Source organism: Nicotiana tomentosiformis, chromosome 2 (genome assembly GCF_000390325.3).
Source record: "Nicotiana tomentosiformis chromosome 2, ASM39032v3, whole genome shotgun sequence".
Classification (NCBI taxonomy): domain Eukaryota; kingdom Viridiplantae; phylum Streptophyta; class Magnoliopsida; order Solanales; family Solanaceae; genus Nicotiana; species Nicotiana tomentosiformis.
This window is the reverse complement of record NC_090813.1, coordinates 184561541-184578663: the sequence shown is the minus strand read 5'-3', so window position 1 is coordinate 184578663 and position 17123 is coordinate 184561541. Positions and strand designations below refer to the sequence as shown.

Sequence of the window (17123 nt, the reverse complement as noted above, 5' to 3'; positions counted from 1 at the left end):
TAACTTTCTAGAGCATCATCCTTCTTGCCATTTTCTTCTCTAAACTTCCTTCCTCACTCTGTTGCCTTACTCAATCTCCATTCTTTCCCGCTCGTTATTCTTCTTTACTACTTTACACGATGTCTGACTTACCATTAAACGCTGGTGAAGGGAGCCGTATTCCTCCTTTAGTAGTTATGTTTCCCCCTTATGGGGAGGGTGCTTCTGTCATTGTTGATGATGAAGCATTCCCGTCATTGGAGAAAATAATCCCCCACAATCCTAACGCTAGGTCCGACCTCACCAAAGTACCTAATGTCGTGCCTGGGTTCTTTCAATCGATGATGACGCCTAAAGAATTGGCGGAACTCAAGGCCAAATTTGGCCTTCCAAACCATGTCGAACTGATATCGGTTGGTGGGGATGTGATACAGGTTCACCGCCCTGGATACTACGCTTTATACGCTTATCATTTCCTCATCGATTATTCGTTCCCCCTCCTCCCTTTGGTGGAGGAATTCTGTCATCACTGCGGCATCTACCCTGCTCAGCTTGCGCCGTACGTCTACAAAATCATTCGAATGCTGACCAAATTTGTTGAGCTGGTCGGGGTCGAGCTGACGTTGCAGCATTTAATTCACCTCTTCACCCCTAGCTTTTATAAGAGGACAATGTTGAATCTTCGCCATCGTGGAGGCAAGTGTTTGGTGGTGAAGATGGACAATAAGGCCAGTAGCCAATTCTGTCTCAAGTTTTTCTACGACAAGACTAATAACGTGGTCACTAATGCTAATGGCTTTCCAGAGGCTCGGAATTTCACACGTAAGTACTCGTTTTATAATTTGTTTTGTTCGTGTTCTTTTACTTACTTGGAGTTAGTTGAAGGACGTTTTCTTTCTTTGTAGCCAATACTTAGTCTCTCATTTTAGTCATACGCATTTCTGACTGGGTCGAGCAAATCCTCCCCTACGTCGTAGGGATACGTCACTGGATGAGCTTCAACAAGAAGTTCAGACTGGCTCTTCCTTCGACCGGTAACTTTCCTTATTTGCTCGTTATCGCTCTATTTTTCATTGTATGCCGACGCATTTTGCTGACTTTGATGTTTGTTTCTTTCCGGTGCCATCTTTTTGAATGAAATTTGATGCCCCTTCGGCTTTTTCCCCCATTGCGACTACCGCCGCTTCTGTGCCGGCCCTTCCTCGACCGCCGCAGTCCAAGAGCCTGCCCCCATTCCATCCTCTGCTTCTGCTCCTCAACTCCTTTTGCTGATTGATGAGGATGATGGTGTCGCTCCTGAGGAAGTTAGTCTAATGCCTCTTAAGAGGAGAGCCATAGATGCGGGAGGAGAAAGGCCAATAGCCGTCGACTTGGAAGAAGGTAACTTTGTTCTTCGAGAGACGGCCATAGTGTATGTTGGAGAGAATGCCGGTGTAGGCTCGGAGGTTCCACACGTGGAGGAGATAAACATGAATGCAACGATGCATCCCGCGGAGGAGACGGTCGAGGACGGGACGCATGACGACGGACTCGCACTTCCGAGGTGAGAGGAGGCCTTATCTTCTAAGGCCGCAACGAATGTCCCTTCTTCTGCTGATGGCATAGAAAAAGTAGTTGCTGAAGAGAACGTCGGGTCTAACTCCGACATGGATCTGGACGAGTTGAGGATGATCGACGAGGGACATACTCAAATCGAGGTGAGGTTAGAATGGGGCTCCAAAACTATTACGATCCCAATGGATCGTAACCTTCTTGTAAATACCGAGGACATAGTCCCTGCCTTCGGTTCTCTTTGTTCCAGGTTGAGGACACGACCCTCGAGACACTAAGCGACAACACTTTGTTGAACAACATTTCTGGTCTTGCTCTCCGAGTAAGTATGACTATCGTTTGTTCTTTTCCTTATGCTTTGGTTTCTTTTGTAAGTTCTAATTCCCTTTCTTTATTTTGTAGATGGTTATTCTAGAGATCAAGAGTGCTCATCGGGAGAAGAGACATAAAGACATTTATGTGAAACTGAAAGACAAGTAAACAACGTGCCTTAGGAAGTATCGGGAGCTCCAATGTCAGCTTCGCGAAGGCGGTGATGTATGGGTCCTGAGGGAGGACTTAAAAAAGAGGGAAGAGGAATTGATGCGGGTTGTGGAGAAATGCAGCGTCCTTGAAGGGACGCTGAGAAGAAAAGATGAGGAGCTTGAGCTTAGCAAGGGCGTAGAGGCCTAATGTAGAGATCTTTAATCCCAAGTGGTCTTGCTGTGAGGCCAACTCGAAGAGTGTCAGTTTAGGGCGGAGGCTCTTAGCGGCGAGGTTGCTAAGAAACATGAAGAGATCGATAAGGAGGAATCTGCTCGGTCGGAGGCTTAGATGAGGGTGGAGTTCCTTGAAGTGGTGAACCAAACTCTTTGTTCAGAGCGAGAAAATGATTTATCGACAGTGAGGGCTAAAGAGTAACGACACGATGAAAGGATTGGGGAGTTGGAGAAAGAGACCTCTAATCTTTATGATCAAGTTGTCACTCTAGAGGCCGAGAAGGCCAAACTACTTGCACTGCATTCATCATCTACGGCTTTTGGCTTCCTCAACGTTCCTTTGAGATGTACTAAGAGTGGATTCACACTGAGGCCCTATTGGATGTGCTTCGTGAGTTGCATGTGGCGGTCTCTGTCCCTGCCGCAGACTTTGAGGATGCTTGAGTCAAGGCTCGGGTTGCTGTAGGATGTTGTAGATCGCCTTGAGGGTGAGGGCTGGTATGATTCTATTTACCCTCCGGGCGAGGAAGGAGGAGGAAATGAAGATCGGGCCGGTGAGGATGTCGTGGATCGTGATGGCGATGGCTAGCAGTAGTTTGTTTCTATAATAATTTTTGTGTATTTTGCTGGCATCTTCAAGAGCCTTTGTAAGAAACCTTTGTCAATAAATATCAAAGTAGGTTTTTGCTTTCATTTGCATCTTTCTTATTTGTTGTGGTTTGTTCCTGTACTTGCGTGTTTTGCTCCTTCATACTTTTACCGTCGTTCTTATAATTATCAAAGTCTTTGGGTTGAATAATTATGGGCCGAATTACCCCTTTGCTCATATAGGTCGAGTATGTATGCGAACCGATCGGTTAGGTTTGAACTTGGTCGGACTTAGCTTCTTGTTTGGTTAAGTTTAACCTTTTATTGAAACGTGGTCGAGGGCCGATAGGTGTCATTCGAACTTGGTCGAATTGTAACCTCTTTAAATTGCGACTGAGGGCTGCTAGGTGTTGTTCGAACTTGGTCGAATTCTAACCTTCATTATAGTGCGGCAGAGGACCGATAGGTGTCATACGAACTTGGTCGAATTTTACCCTCTTTAAATTGTAGTCAAGGGTCAGTAGGTGTTGTTCGAACTTGGTCGAATTCTAACCTTCGTTAGGGTGCGACCGAGGGCCGATAGGTATTGCTCGAGCAAGATCGACCTTAACCTTTTATTAATGTGCGATCGAAGGCCGATTGGTGTTGTTCGAGCTCGGTCAAACTTTTCCTTTTGTTAATCACGGCCGAGGGATGATAGGTGTTATTCAAGTGGAGTCGAACTTAACCTTTTATTAATCGTGGTCGAGGGCCGATAATGTTTCTCGAGCGGGGTCGAACTTAACCTTTTGTTAATCGCGGTCAAGGGCCGATAGATGTTTCTGATAAACGTAAGTTTCTTATTACTTTGACGTTGTTGCTCTGATTACATGATTGTAGAAACGTTACAAATTTTGGGCATTGGCTGACGTTCCAGTTCCAGTCCCAGTCCCAGTCTATCTAGTCCCTTCATTGCTTGACTTGGAGAGTATTGAGGAGTCGGACAATGAAAGAGAAAACCAGTCCCTCCCTCGCATACTTCGACTTGAAGTGTCCCCTTTATCGCCTCGATAAAAACCTCCTTGAGAAAACCCTAATGGGACAAAACTCAAGTGAGAAAAAAAGAGTACGACTTAGAGACACTTCTTCCTTTTAGAAGTTGAAGTATTTGAGGTGGCTGATGTTCCAATTGTTCGGTAATGCTTTCCATCCATTGTATCTAATTGGAACGAACCCTTGTTTGCTTTGGCTGTAATTTTGTACGGCCCGTCCCAATTTGTTCCCAGTTTGCCTTCCCGTGGGTCTTTGCTCGCTTGAGTTTTAGTTTTAAGTACGTAGTCCCCGACTTTGAGCGGCCGGACATTTGCTTTCTTGTTGTAATAACATTCTACTTGCTTCTTCTGGGCAACCATCCTTATGTATGCCATATCTCTTCATTCATCGATTTTATCGAGTTCCTGCCTTCTACTCTCATCATTACCAGTACCGCTTTTGCGGGAATACCTTAGGTTGGGTTCTCCGACTTCGACTAGTATGATTGATTTAATCCCATAGATCAAAGAGTAGGGTGTCTCTCCTATGTTGGTCTTCAGAGTAATTCTATATGCCCATAATACTTTTGGGAGTATCTCCGGCCACAGTCCTTTGGCGTCTTCAAGCTTTTTCTTCATGATGTTCAATATGGACTTGTTGGAGGATTCTGCCCGTCTGTTACTCACCGGGTGATACGGGGTTAAAAGTATCCTCTTAATATGCCATTTCTCAAAAAATTATACGGTTTTCTTTCCCGTGAATTGGGATCCGTTGTTGCAGCTGATCTCTTTGGGTAGGCTGAATCGGCAGATGATGTTTCTCTATATAAAGGTGATTACCACTTGTTTGCATATTAGGGCAAACGCTTCTACTTCCTCCTATTTAGAGAAATAATCAGTTAAAAACGAAAGGAATCGTACATTACCTCGCTCTGTTGGGAGGGGCCCCACGATGTTCATTCCCCACTTGATAAACGACCACGGAGAGGTGAATGAGTGGAGATGTTCGCGTGCTTGGTGAATTATTGGGGCGTATTTCTGACATTGGTCGCATTTCTTCACGAATTATGAAGCATCCCTTTTCATGGTGAGCCAATAGTATCATGCCCGTATGAGACACCTAATGAGTTTTCGATTGTCGGAATGAGCACCGCAATGGCCTTCATGGATTTTTTTGAGGACGCGTTGGGTTTGGTTTGGGCCCAAATATTTTGCCAGAGGACCGCCGTGTGTCCTCATATACAGGTCGCTATGGAGGAGATTGTATCTGGCTGCTTGCATTCTTAGTTCTTTTTGTCGTTTGGGAGTGCGTCATCCTGAAAATAGGCGATAATACGATTGCGCCAATCCCAAGTTAAGCTTACAGATCTTACCTCCATTTGGTCTAACGATGAGTTGAGGAGGTGGACTACACTTTTATCCTCGGTCGTGATGCTTTTGGTAGCTGCGGCTAATTTGGCGAGGCCACCTGCTTAGGCATTCTGCGCACACATGATCTAGTTAAGCTGGCATTCGTCAAACTCGGGCAGCAGCATACAGATCTCGGTCTTATATTTTTGCAACCTTTGTTCTTTGATTTGAAAAGACCTCGTGACTTGGTTTACTATGAGCTGGGAATCACTGCTAAGTTTAAACCGCTTTGCCCCATACTTGAGTGTCAGCCTCAATCCTGTAATTACGGCCTCATACTCGGCCTTGTTGTTAGTCATATATGAGCATCTTATGGACTGGCAAATTACTTCGCTGGTAGGGACCTCGTATACAAGCCCATGTCCGGATCCTGAAGCATTGGATGCGTCATCGGTGTATAGGACCCAAAGGTCCTATGTTTGGAGAGAAGCTTGGACGGCTTCCTTCTCGACTTCAGGAATGATCTTTGCACTGAAGTCTGCGACGAAGTCGGTGAGCACTTGTGACTTTATCGCCGTTTGCGGCTGATATGTGATATCATTCTCGCTTAGCTCTATGTCCCACTTGGTCAGCCTTCCTAATAGCTTAGGTTTATGTAAGATGCCTCTTAGGGGAAAGATGGTAACGACTGAGATAGGGTGGCACTGGAAATAGAGTCTAAGCTTTCGTGAAGCTATGACTAGTGCCAGGACCAGTTTCTCGAGGTGCGGGTACCTCGTCTTGGCTTCGATGACTAGTACCTTTGCTATCTCGAATCAGGACTACACCTACTGCTACTTCGGAGACGGCCAGGTAAACGAGGAGATGTTCCCCGGGTTCGGGCTTTGAGAGTAGAGGTGGTGATGACAGATACGCCTTTAATTCTCGTAGATCTTGTAAGCACTCGGGTGTCCACTCGAGGCCGTTGTCCTTTTTTAGTATGCCGAAAAATTTGGGACATCTGTCAAACGACAGCAAGATGAATCTCGATAAGGTGGCAATTCGATCAGTCAATCTTTAGACTTGCTTCTTGGTAGTCAGGAGCTCTGGTATCCCTTCGATAGCTTTGATTTGGTATGGGTTGACCTCGATCCCCCGTTGTGACACTAAGAAGCCGAAGAACTTCCCAGAGGCTACGCCAAACATGCATTTCTCTAGGTTTAGTTTCATTCCGTACCGACTTAATATGTCGAAAGCTTCCTTCAAATGGTCGATATGATCCTCTACCTTTACAGACTTGGCCAGCATGTCGTTGATATATACTTCCAAGGTCTAGCCGAGCTGATATTTGAACATTCTTGTGACCAATCTTTGATATGTAGCCTTTGCGTTCTTCAACCTAAATGGCATGACCCTATAACAATATGTTCCTCGGTGGGTGATGAACATGGTTTTCTCCTAATCCTCTTCTTCCATAAGTATATGGTTATAGCCTAAGTACGCGTCCAAAAAAATCAACAACTCGTGCATGGTCGTTGCGTCGATGAGTTGGTCGATATGTGGTCACGGGAACGAATCCTCCGGGCATGCTTTGTTCAAGTCCGTGAAGTCTACACACATCCGTCATTTTACATTTTTATTTTTGACCATCAGTACGTTAGCGATCCATTTGGGGGTTTTCGACTCCCTAATGGAGCCATTTTCTAATAGTTTCTCTACCTCCTCGTGGACGACATCGTTGATGGCAAGATTGAACTTCTGTCTGACCTGCCTTACCGGGGGTGGAACGGATCGAAATTTAATTTGTGTGTGGCGATCTCCTTGGGATGCCCGGATTATCTGCATGGCTGAAGGCAAACAAATCTGCATTAGTTATTACGAATTGACTAAATTTACCTGGTTCTTAGAGTAATTAGCTGATATAGGCCTTTTTGTTGTAGTCGTTGGGATCTAATTGAACGGTGTCGAGGTCCTCTACAGTCGAGTCCGCGGCTTCGACTATTTCGGGATCCATGATGATGTCCCTGGTCTCTTCTTGTGTCGACCTCGGCCCTGTTGATTGCTATGCCTCTTTTTCCTTATCTTTTTTCAGTTGGGTTGTCGTTCTGTCTAAGGCGATGCAGTAGCATTCCTGGGACGTGCATTGTTCTCCCCGTATGCTGAATATCCCCCAAGGTGTTGGGAACTTGATTACTTGGTATAGGCTAGAGGGGATGGCTCTCATGGGATGTATACATGGTCGTTCTACTATGGCATTGTACGCAGTGACCTGGTCCATGATGTGGAATGTTGACTCCAGCTTTACGTCACCGGTTAAGATGGGGAGTGTAATTTTTCCCGATGTCTGTTCGACTGCATTATTAAAATTGGTTGGTGTGATACAGCGTGGCACTATCTTGTCCTCAAGTCTCATCTGGGTGAGGACTCAGGGATGGATAATGCACGCTCCACGTCCATCGTCTACCATGATACATTTGACATCAGTATCTAAAATGCGCAAAGTAATGACAAGAGCATCATTGAGAGGGAAAGTCAAACCGTCGGCATCTAACTCGTCGAAGATAATACTTTCTTTGAGTCTGTTATACCTTCCGCGGGTGATAGATCATTTGAGTTTATGAGTGGTGGTGAATTTAACATCGTTGATGGAGGCATCCTTGTAGCCGCCGATGATCATGTTGATAGTACGAGCTGGTGACGGTGGCTTCGGTGGGCCTTGCTGTTCATGTCCTCTGGCGAAGTTGTTTCTCCCCTTGTCGTTCAGTAGCTCTTTGAGGTGTCCCTGTTGTTACATGTTTACAACCTCTTGCCTAAGGGCGATGCAATCTTCTGTTTTGTGTCCGCGCTCCTGGTGGAACTCGTAGAGGGCGTCGACTTTTCTGGTTCTTGGATTAGACCTCATCTTTGGTGGCCACTTCACCTTCGTTTCAAATTTCTCCAAGGCGTAGACTATTTCTGTAGGTGACACACAAAAATAGTGAGAAGAAAATAAGGAGGGAATACCTCTCTCTTTTTGGTGAGTCCCCGTTCTCGTCCTGGATGGGCCTTCCTCATAGCGGAGAGAAGGTAGGGCGGGGTCCCTAACATATGAACGGTATCATTCCCTGTTGGGTCGTGAGACCGGGTGATCCCTCCTGATGTTGTCTCTTTGTTCTTTCCTGGACTCGGCTTGTACCGAGATGAGCCGATGAGTTGGTCTATTGAGGTCGTCCTCATCTGCTCGGAATTTGGCACAGTAAGCATTGTGGATATCGTCCTAAGTAGTTGGAAGATATTTCATCAACCGGCTCAGCTGTTTTCTAGTCGCTCTCGAACCATCACTACTCAACCCATTTTAAAAAGTCGCGACCGCCATCCCCTTAGACACATTTTGTAGGGTCATCCTTACCCTGTTGAATCAGGTGAGGAAGCCCGTCAGTCCCTCTCCCAAGGACTGTTTGATAGCGAATATGTTGTTTACTCTTGTTTCGGCTTTCCTGGCTCCGGGAACTTATCGGCTATTTCCTTTAAGGTTTCTATAAAGCGGGATGGTAGCTGTGAGTACCATGTTAACGCTCCCCCCCATCAGAGTCTCCCCTAATTTCTTCAGCAAAATAGAAAACACCTATTCCTTGGTAAGGTCGTTGCCTTTGAATACGGTGACATAATGAGTCACGTGATCTTCGGGGTTAGTCATTCCATCGTATATCCTGAGATACGGCGGTATTATGAAGGTCTTTGGTATGGCATGCAAGGCTGTTTCTTTGTTGTACGGCTGCTCTACGAACCTGTTGGCGTCCCTCTTTGGCAATAACTTAGGGGCGCTCGGTATCTTGTCGACTCGTTCTTGGTGTTCTTTCATTTGATCTCCGAGTGCTTTATTTTCATTCTCCATTTCTTCCATCCTCTTTAGAACAGCGGCGATGGTGTTGTCACCTACATTGTTAGTAACATTGTAAGTTATACCTAGTGTTGGAGGGTCTGGTTGGTCGCCTTGTTCCTCTGCTCGTTGTACTATGTAGGTTCTTGCGGTCTCTGTAGTCATTCATGGAATGGGCTTGTTGAGCACGCTTACTAGCGTATCGATCAGCCATGCTTCAAGGAGCTTTTTCACGGCCGGTGGCATCCCTTCTTTTGTGGACGTGGAGGTCCCTTTTCCATTTGGTTTTGTTATGCTACAAGGGGGGAGGCGACCTCTCGCGACTGGGGGAGGCAGTGGGCGTCACGTCCTCGCTTAATGTTTCACAGCTCTTATTGATAGCGTTTATGAGGTTGCTAGGGAAATCATATGTTACATTAGTCCTCTCTCCTTGGTTACCTTCCATGTAGGTTTCTGTACATGCAAAGAATGAGAAAGATCTTGGGGTTTGTAAGGTTAGTGACTCACGTTAGCTGTGGATCTAAAGGAAATTAAAAAATTAGCTAAGAAGTCCCCAGAGACAGCGCCAAACAGTTTGACCAAAAATATAGATCTTGGTTCAACCAATTAGATTTAAATAAAGAAGAGTCAATCTTAGCTAATAATAATATCCTAAAGACAAAGCTATCGGTTTTATGACAAATAATTTATATATTTGTCCAGATGGCAATGAATGTAAGCAATAATAACAGTGTTCAATGATCCAAAAAGATAGAATATGGCATTAAATAGTAACAAGTGACAATAAATGACATTTAAGTAAATAGAAACGTGTGAGTCACCTGAAAAGGGGTGAGATCTGTGGATATTTTATCTGACAATGATGAATGATTGATAAGCCTTTAAACATTTAGGTTGTTCTTGGATCCAGTGAAAATCCTAGACAAGAATCTTAGTAAAAAAGTTATTTTTGTATGCTTGTAATAGGACCATATTCTCTCTATAAAGTCAATGTCTTTTTGTGCAAATGAATATCTCATGTCATCTCTCATTGTGTCTCTTTCTATTTATAAGGAACATATTCCTAGAAACCCTAATAGTACATGTACATAGAATATCCACTAGAATATTATCTTTAGTGTCCTATCTTGAGACTAGTCGTTATAACTCTGTCAAGGGTGCTCGACCATGATCTTTGACGACTCCTCGACCTTGGTCCTTGCTGACTCTTCGACCGCAACATTCATTACTTCTAGAGCCGCTTCGACCTTGGGCAGATGGGAGTCGTATTGGTGACACATGGCAACTCATGATTGCCTCCTTAACGCTAACATAAATTAATCATATTAGAGAAATTTTTTGACCCATACAAATAAAAGACATTTTGAATTGAATAAACTTGTTCCATATTTCTTTTAACACAGGCGAGCAAGTTCTTGTGTTCCTGATCATTTGCCAAGCAGATTTAGTAGTAAAACTACCTGTGTTAGAAGGTTTCCACTTTCCACACTGGCTCATCTTTTATTTATGCAATTGTATCATTGGTGTAAGGGCTCAAAAGCTAGAATGGCCTTTTCCACTCAACATGTACTTTTTGAGGAGGTTATACTTGTGAACTTTTGATTTGAAAAAATTGTATATGTACACACAGTAAGTTCACATTTGTTGTCATAAGAATTAGCGCATATACGTTACACTAACTGATTTTAAAATTTTGGGATAAGCCTTTCATCGTCACCATTGTGGTGACTCTAACGTTAGTACGGAATGGTTAAAATTTATTCACCTCCGGTGCTTATACCAATGCGTGTTATGTGTGTTTTTGCATACATTTTTAGCACTTAATCGTGGTTAATATATTGAAAAGGTTGAGACACTATTTTCGATAAACCATCGCCTCAAGGAAAGATGAAAAAAAGAAACTACAATAATAAAATCAAAGCGAAAAAAATAACAGGTATTAATAGAAATATAAGAATAAAAAAATACAAGACTAACCCTAATACTACCGGTATGGAAAAAAATGGTCAGACTACCTACTAATCTTTTATCTTAATTCTCGACATCCAGCTATCGAGGATTATGTCTTTAAGATGAAACAATATCATGACCTATCTAATTGCCTCTACTTAATACTTCTTAGTCCATAGATTTCCAACAAAAGGCGCACTTATATTCCTCATTTTGCTTTCCCAATAAACCGATCTTGAGCCGTATACATTTTAAATTTTAAATTACAAATCATAAACGTGTCAAACATAGTAAGGTCAATGCCACGTATCATGTCATCAACACTGTAAACTCGACTGCTTGGGTCAATGTAAAAGCCAGGAACAAGATTTGGCACAATAAAACCCTCTTCTCAAAAGCAAGAAAATAAAACAGGAAAGTAGGAGATCAATGTACTTGAGTCAAGTCTTTTTCTCTTAAAATAATACAAATGGATACCCCATTACTCCAAAATTACAACAAAAATTGTACTTTCCTATTCTCGGAATACACAAGGAACTGCTTTTTTTAATTTGGTTTTCATTAAATAAACACACTAATTAGAATCTTCATATACTTTAAACATAAGCACAAGTACAAATCGCACGGTTCATTGTACTCTTTCCTTTTCTAATACCCAAGTGCATAATTTATCATAATACTCATATTAATTTATGCATATTTTTAATAGATTTAAAAAAATAATTTGAAATGAGTAATTAATACAGAGGGTATAACAGAAAAAAAGAAATTGTCTTCTTGATATGCTAAAAGTGACAAGTAAAAGTAAAAATCTATTTTTAAAAAACTGGACAAGTAAAAGTAAACGAATGGAGTAATATATAAGGTAGGGATCCAAGTCAAATCCACCATCACCGCGGAAGATGAAAGCTTAGGTGGATGAATTATATAATTTATCTATACTATATTAAAAGCATGAATCCCCTTAGTGAAATGTCGTTCGCCTTTTTTACCCTTTAATAATAAATTTCACACTAGACAAAATAGTCATTTAATTATTTTTCTAATTCTTAGAACTCTGAAATCAACTAAATTCTAATATTTAAAAATTTAAATTCTATTTAGATTCTAACACTTCAATTGGAATAAACACATAAAATTGAGCACAAATGTAAATATTGAACCTTTACGACAAGTTAATACTTATATGATCATTAAACTTAATACTTATATGATTAAAATAAGTAAACATATATAAAAATTATAGATATGTATGTAATATAAGAGCACTAAAATAAAAGCACACTCATAATACCGTCTATTTATAAGAAAATACGTATGATAGAGTTTCTTGCCTTATTGAATAGTTAGATAAATAGGATACAATAATCATTATTTTAAAATTTATACGTTTTTCTTTAACTTTCTTTTATAATAACTAAAACATAATTTCCTATTTAAAATTTATGTAATTTAAAAAAAAAATTATACTCATTAACACGAGATACACACGCAACGCGCGTACCCTAAAGACTAGTTAAAAAAGTACAAAGCTTACAATTCTTTAATGACTTCAATTGAGTAAAATACTTGACTAACTGCTAAGGAATATGGTGGTGGTGGGTGGATTCGTTCCCTCCTTAATTAGATTTTTGGGATTACCCATGAAAATGGAAAAATTCCTGATAGATCTCAACACGAATCCAAAGCAGTAGGACCAATGGATACCCAATACCAAATTTAACAAGAAAAATAAAATACTTAGTCTCATCAAAAAAATAGTGTAATGGATAAAATCATATACTTTTAATTAAACATTTCAAGTTCGAGCTCTAAAAATAAAATAATTTTTAATAAGAATTACTTTTACCTTTTATAATTTTTATGTGATGTGAATTCGGATTAATCAACCTCGGTAAATACTCAGTAGCGAATATTTTAACCAAAAAAATAACTTGGCTACAAAAAAGAAGAGAAGCATTGCCTAATATTGTTGTTTTCAATTAGGGTTTAAAAGGGAAGGAGACCACAGCAACTGAAGAGAACACATTTCGAGGTTTAAAGAAAATACCTTATTGGGTAGATAGGCGGCAGAATCGTGCGTCTCCTGCTTTTTAGATTAATAACACTGATACTGATCATTAAACTTAATTTATTTATTGTTAATGAATTTAGTACTAATAAAGAAACCAGTTACATGGTTATATTCAGTGAACAAAGATCGCGAATATCAACAAACTTGAATAAATAAATAAATAAATAAATAAATAGAGCAGTATAAAATAAATATGCTACAAGTTCCAATACCATTACTGCTGCCACTACTTAATAACCCTAAACCCTACATTTTCTAAGATGATTACTGCCAACAAAGAAGAAACCTAAAAATCATTAAGGGCTAATTAGTTTAATCGAATTCATTGCTTCTAGATCGATCTACGTATATACAAATATATGCAAAAAATTCTAAAATGTAAAAGTTTAACTATAAATCATATTTATTGTATTTTGTTATTGTAAATACTGAAGGTTATAACTTCAAATGATTTTTTCAACTTCAACTTCAAATATATTCTATCTTTTCTTCAATTTCAACCAAATATTATCCATTACCTACATAAATTATAATAATTTCACGTCCATTTTGAATTTACAAACTCTAAATTCTAGATTCGCGGCCTAATTTACAATAAGAGCATCACCGTTTGAAATACATAAGTTGCAACGCTTTCGTCCCAAATAAATTTGGGTCGGTTATATAAATCCTAATTAATCATGTTTCGTCCGTTAAATTCATTTCATGCCAATAATATACAAAACATAAGTAAAAATAAATCGCACATACGCTCAACAATAGAGAAAAGAAGTTGGGCCAGCACAATATCAGCAACAAATGTTGAAAGGAAGCACAAAAAACTTCTGCAGGATTTTCATTTGGTAGATTCTCAAAATCAAGTTAACAACACCCCCACAATATGGGAATTAAGAATCTAAAATTTCTGCAGCAACCAGATGAGAGCTAAGGACAAAAAGAAATGCAAAAAGATTAATTAGAGATGAAAATCTTCAACTACAATTGGAAGAAAAACACTAATATTAAATCAAATTCTACATAAACATATGCCGGAAAAATCTTTACTTTATGATAATGGGATGAAGGTAACATACTTTAGATCATCATCTAGTGTCAATAAAAGTAAGCAGCAAACTAAATCAACAACAACAACAACGATAATAGCGACGTACCCAATGTAATCCCACAAATAGAGTCTGGTAAGGGTTGTGTGCACGCCTTTTTTGTGCAAGTAGAGATTGTTTTCGATAGACCTTCGGCTAGTTAACGACGATCTGAAACAAAATGAAGAAACAAAGGTAAAAGGGAGCTCCCTTCAGTCCAAGCAAAGATAAAGAAGGATGAATTTATCTCCCGCATCATTCACACATTCACAGTAGTATTAACACAAAGATTTCCTACTGTGTTTGAATGAATGAGTCGGCAGATAATTCAAAACCCTTCGTCAACCTATGAGTGGACTAAAGGAAGCTCTCTTGTACCATCTTCCACATTACAACAACAACAATAACAACAATAACAACAACAATTTCAACAACAGCAAATACAATTTAATCCTACAGGTGGGGTCTGGAGAGGGTAATATGTACTCAGCCTTACGCCTACCTTGTGAAGATAGAGAAATTGTTTCTGATAAACACTCAGCTCAGGAACCCGTTACATCTCAATAAAATGTAATCACAAAATTAGAATCTCAAAAGAGGGTATTCATGATAACTCTCAAGCAATTTCACATAATGGAAAAATACAGCCCAAGTAAATGTGCAAATGAATGGGCAATGCCCTGTATCCTAACTTCAGTTATAAATTATGTAATAACATTCCGACATTCTGACATTCTGTTTGGATTTTCAAGAAATATACTTAAATACAAAAATTTATTTTGTATACCCTAACATTAAAAAAAATTCCTATAATTTTTAACATGCTGAAGCAGGTAATAATGAACTACCTTCTGAAATACCAAGATCTAATAAGAATAGAGAGGACTTAAATTGTTCCCACATGAATTTTGCATTATGAATTAGGCTTAGAGAGAAAAAATTCAGGGCTTTGAAATACAGCAACAAATGCTGAGAAATTTAAGAGAGGAAAGAAAACATAACATAACACATATGGGACACTAAATCAAACCTAAAAGGACAATATTGTGAATTAAATTTTTGTAAGAAAAATCAAAATATAGGGTTGCCTAGTAATCTTGCACTCTATAACTTTTGAGTAATATAATATGCAAGCAAGAACCCTAATCCGAATAGCTGAAACAACAAATGTAGCTAAGGCCTAGTTTCGGATAAAATTGGAACGATACAGATAAGATTAGATATAATATGGACAAATTGAGAAAGAGTAAAAATGATTAGATGAATATTACAAGAAATGAAGGGAAAAACCAAACTCAAATAAGATCATAAATCCATTTAATGGAGGAGAGCATTTCACTTACTGTTTTAGCTTTTTTTTACCTAAGCAAAAACCAGCCCAGTTGCGCTTTACTTGTTCAGCTCGCAAACCCTAATGTTATCATGAAATTTTGTGAGAAAAAAAAATTATAAAATTGAAGGGTAAGCAAAAGGATGAAAGTGAATAAAACACACTATTAATAAGTATTGTGCGATGTATATAGACAAGATTTCTTCATCTCAATTCAATCGGTTCATATCTTTGTTTAGTGTGTTCTTAGGAGGAATTCCATCTCGGAATACCACCTAAATAACTACCATCAAAGAGTCAAATAGGTCCAGAAGAAAAAGTCTGAGATCGAGTGGAAAGACACAAATCTTAGTTGGTTCCACCACTACTAGAGATTGGACATATATATAATCTTTTGCTCTTGGAATGGACAAGGAATTTCCTAACAAACAAATCTTTCCTTTAAATACATAGTAGGTCATACGCCAATACACGATACAAATCTAGATTACTGTCAATAAGCTGGATAATGAGCCTTGAAAAAGAAAAAAAGGGAAGAGAAAACAATTAAAAATATTAAACACGAAGAGGAAAAATAATTATAAGGCGAAAGAGAAAGCAAGAAGAGTAGCATTTGCTTACTACTGTGGTGAAGATCTCTACAAATCTGGCAAAGAAAGGAAGAAAAATGATCTACCATTATTTTCTTTCTCTTTTTCTCTCTCAAGATTTTTGTTTCCCTTCTAAAGAAGATAGCCAGAGAATGTGTATTTATACAAAAGCTGAAATCACTGTCTCTTTAAAAACTCCCTCTAAATACGGAAGACTCTGAAGGAAAATAATGGTTTATTGGGATTTAAATTGAACATTGCTCATTTGCTCTTTTAGGTATGCTACTTGCCTCCTTTGGCTTCCTTTTTTTTTTCTTTCCTTCTTATTCTACATTGTCAGTTTTCTGTAGTCTTTAGACAGAAAATACAGTCTGGATTAAATACTTTTTCTCCTACTACTACTGCTAGTACGTAGCAGTATCTCGGAGGGGCAACTATTGCTTTTTATGGTGCTCAGATTTTGAAAATAAAAAAAATACATCGGTGAACGAATTATCCCGCGTTCAGGCAGGGTTCAGGGAAGGGTCACACCGCAAGGAAGTGTAATGTAGGCAGTATACCGCCATACCCTAATGCAAGCATGTAAGTATCAGTGGTTGATTCTACGACTCGAACTTGTGACCTTTAGATATACCTGTTTACCAGACGGGCTGATCCGGGCTCTACACAAAAAAATATAGCTCGTCTGGTTAGTGGTCCGGGTTGGAGAGTGGGCTGACTAACCGGGCTGCTAACGGGTTAGGAAATTTCTGGTTAATTAGGGCATGTCCGGTTCAAGCTCAGCGGGTCCGGACTGGGGCGGGTTTTTTGTTATTTTTTTTAGTGTATTATATTTTTCTTATTCAATGCAATTGATATTTAAGTGTTTGCAAACTTTAATTAAGCAAATAAGTATTTTGAGGTATAAAAAATAAGACAAATATGTAAGGATCAAACTCCGCAGACTTTCGTTTTATATTTTCATTGAATAATAAATAATACTTCAAATTAATTTGCAAGTTCTATTTTGATTTTTTATTTTTGAACTTGTAAATTAAAAGTTTACAACAATTATAAAAAATAAGAAATAGTAAATCACATGTT

General features: G+C 39.6%; 1 long non-coding RNA gene across 1 annotated transcript; it reads right to left on the bottom strand.

The window, feature by feature from the left end:
* Nucleotides 1-12456: 12456 nt before the first annotated feature.
* LOC104088009 (uncharacterized) lies at nt 12457-16318 on the bottom strand. The gene is made up of 3 exons (XR_684454.4): nt 16072-16318; nt 15464-15531; nt 12457-14291 (listed from the first exon to the last, which is right to left on the bottom strand). It is a non-coding gene; the product is annotated as an uncharacterized lncRNA (long non-coding RNA).
* Between the last annotated feature and the right edge of the window lie 805 nt (nt 16319-17123).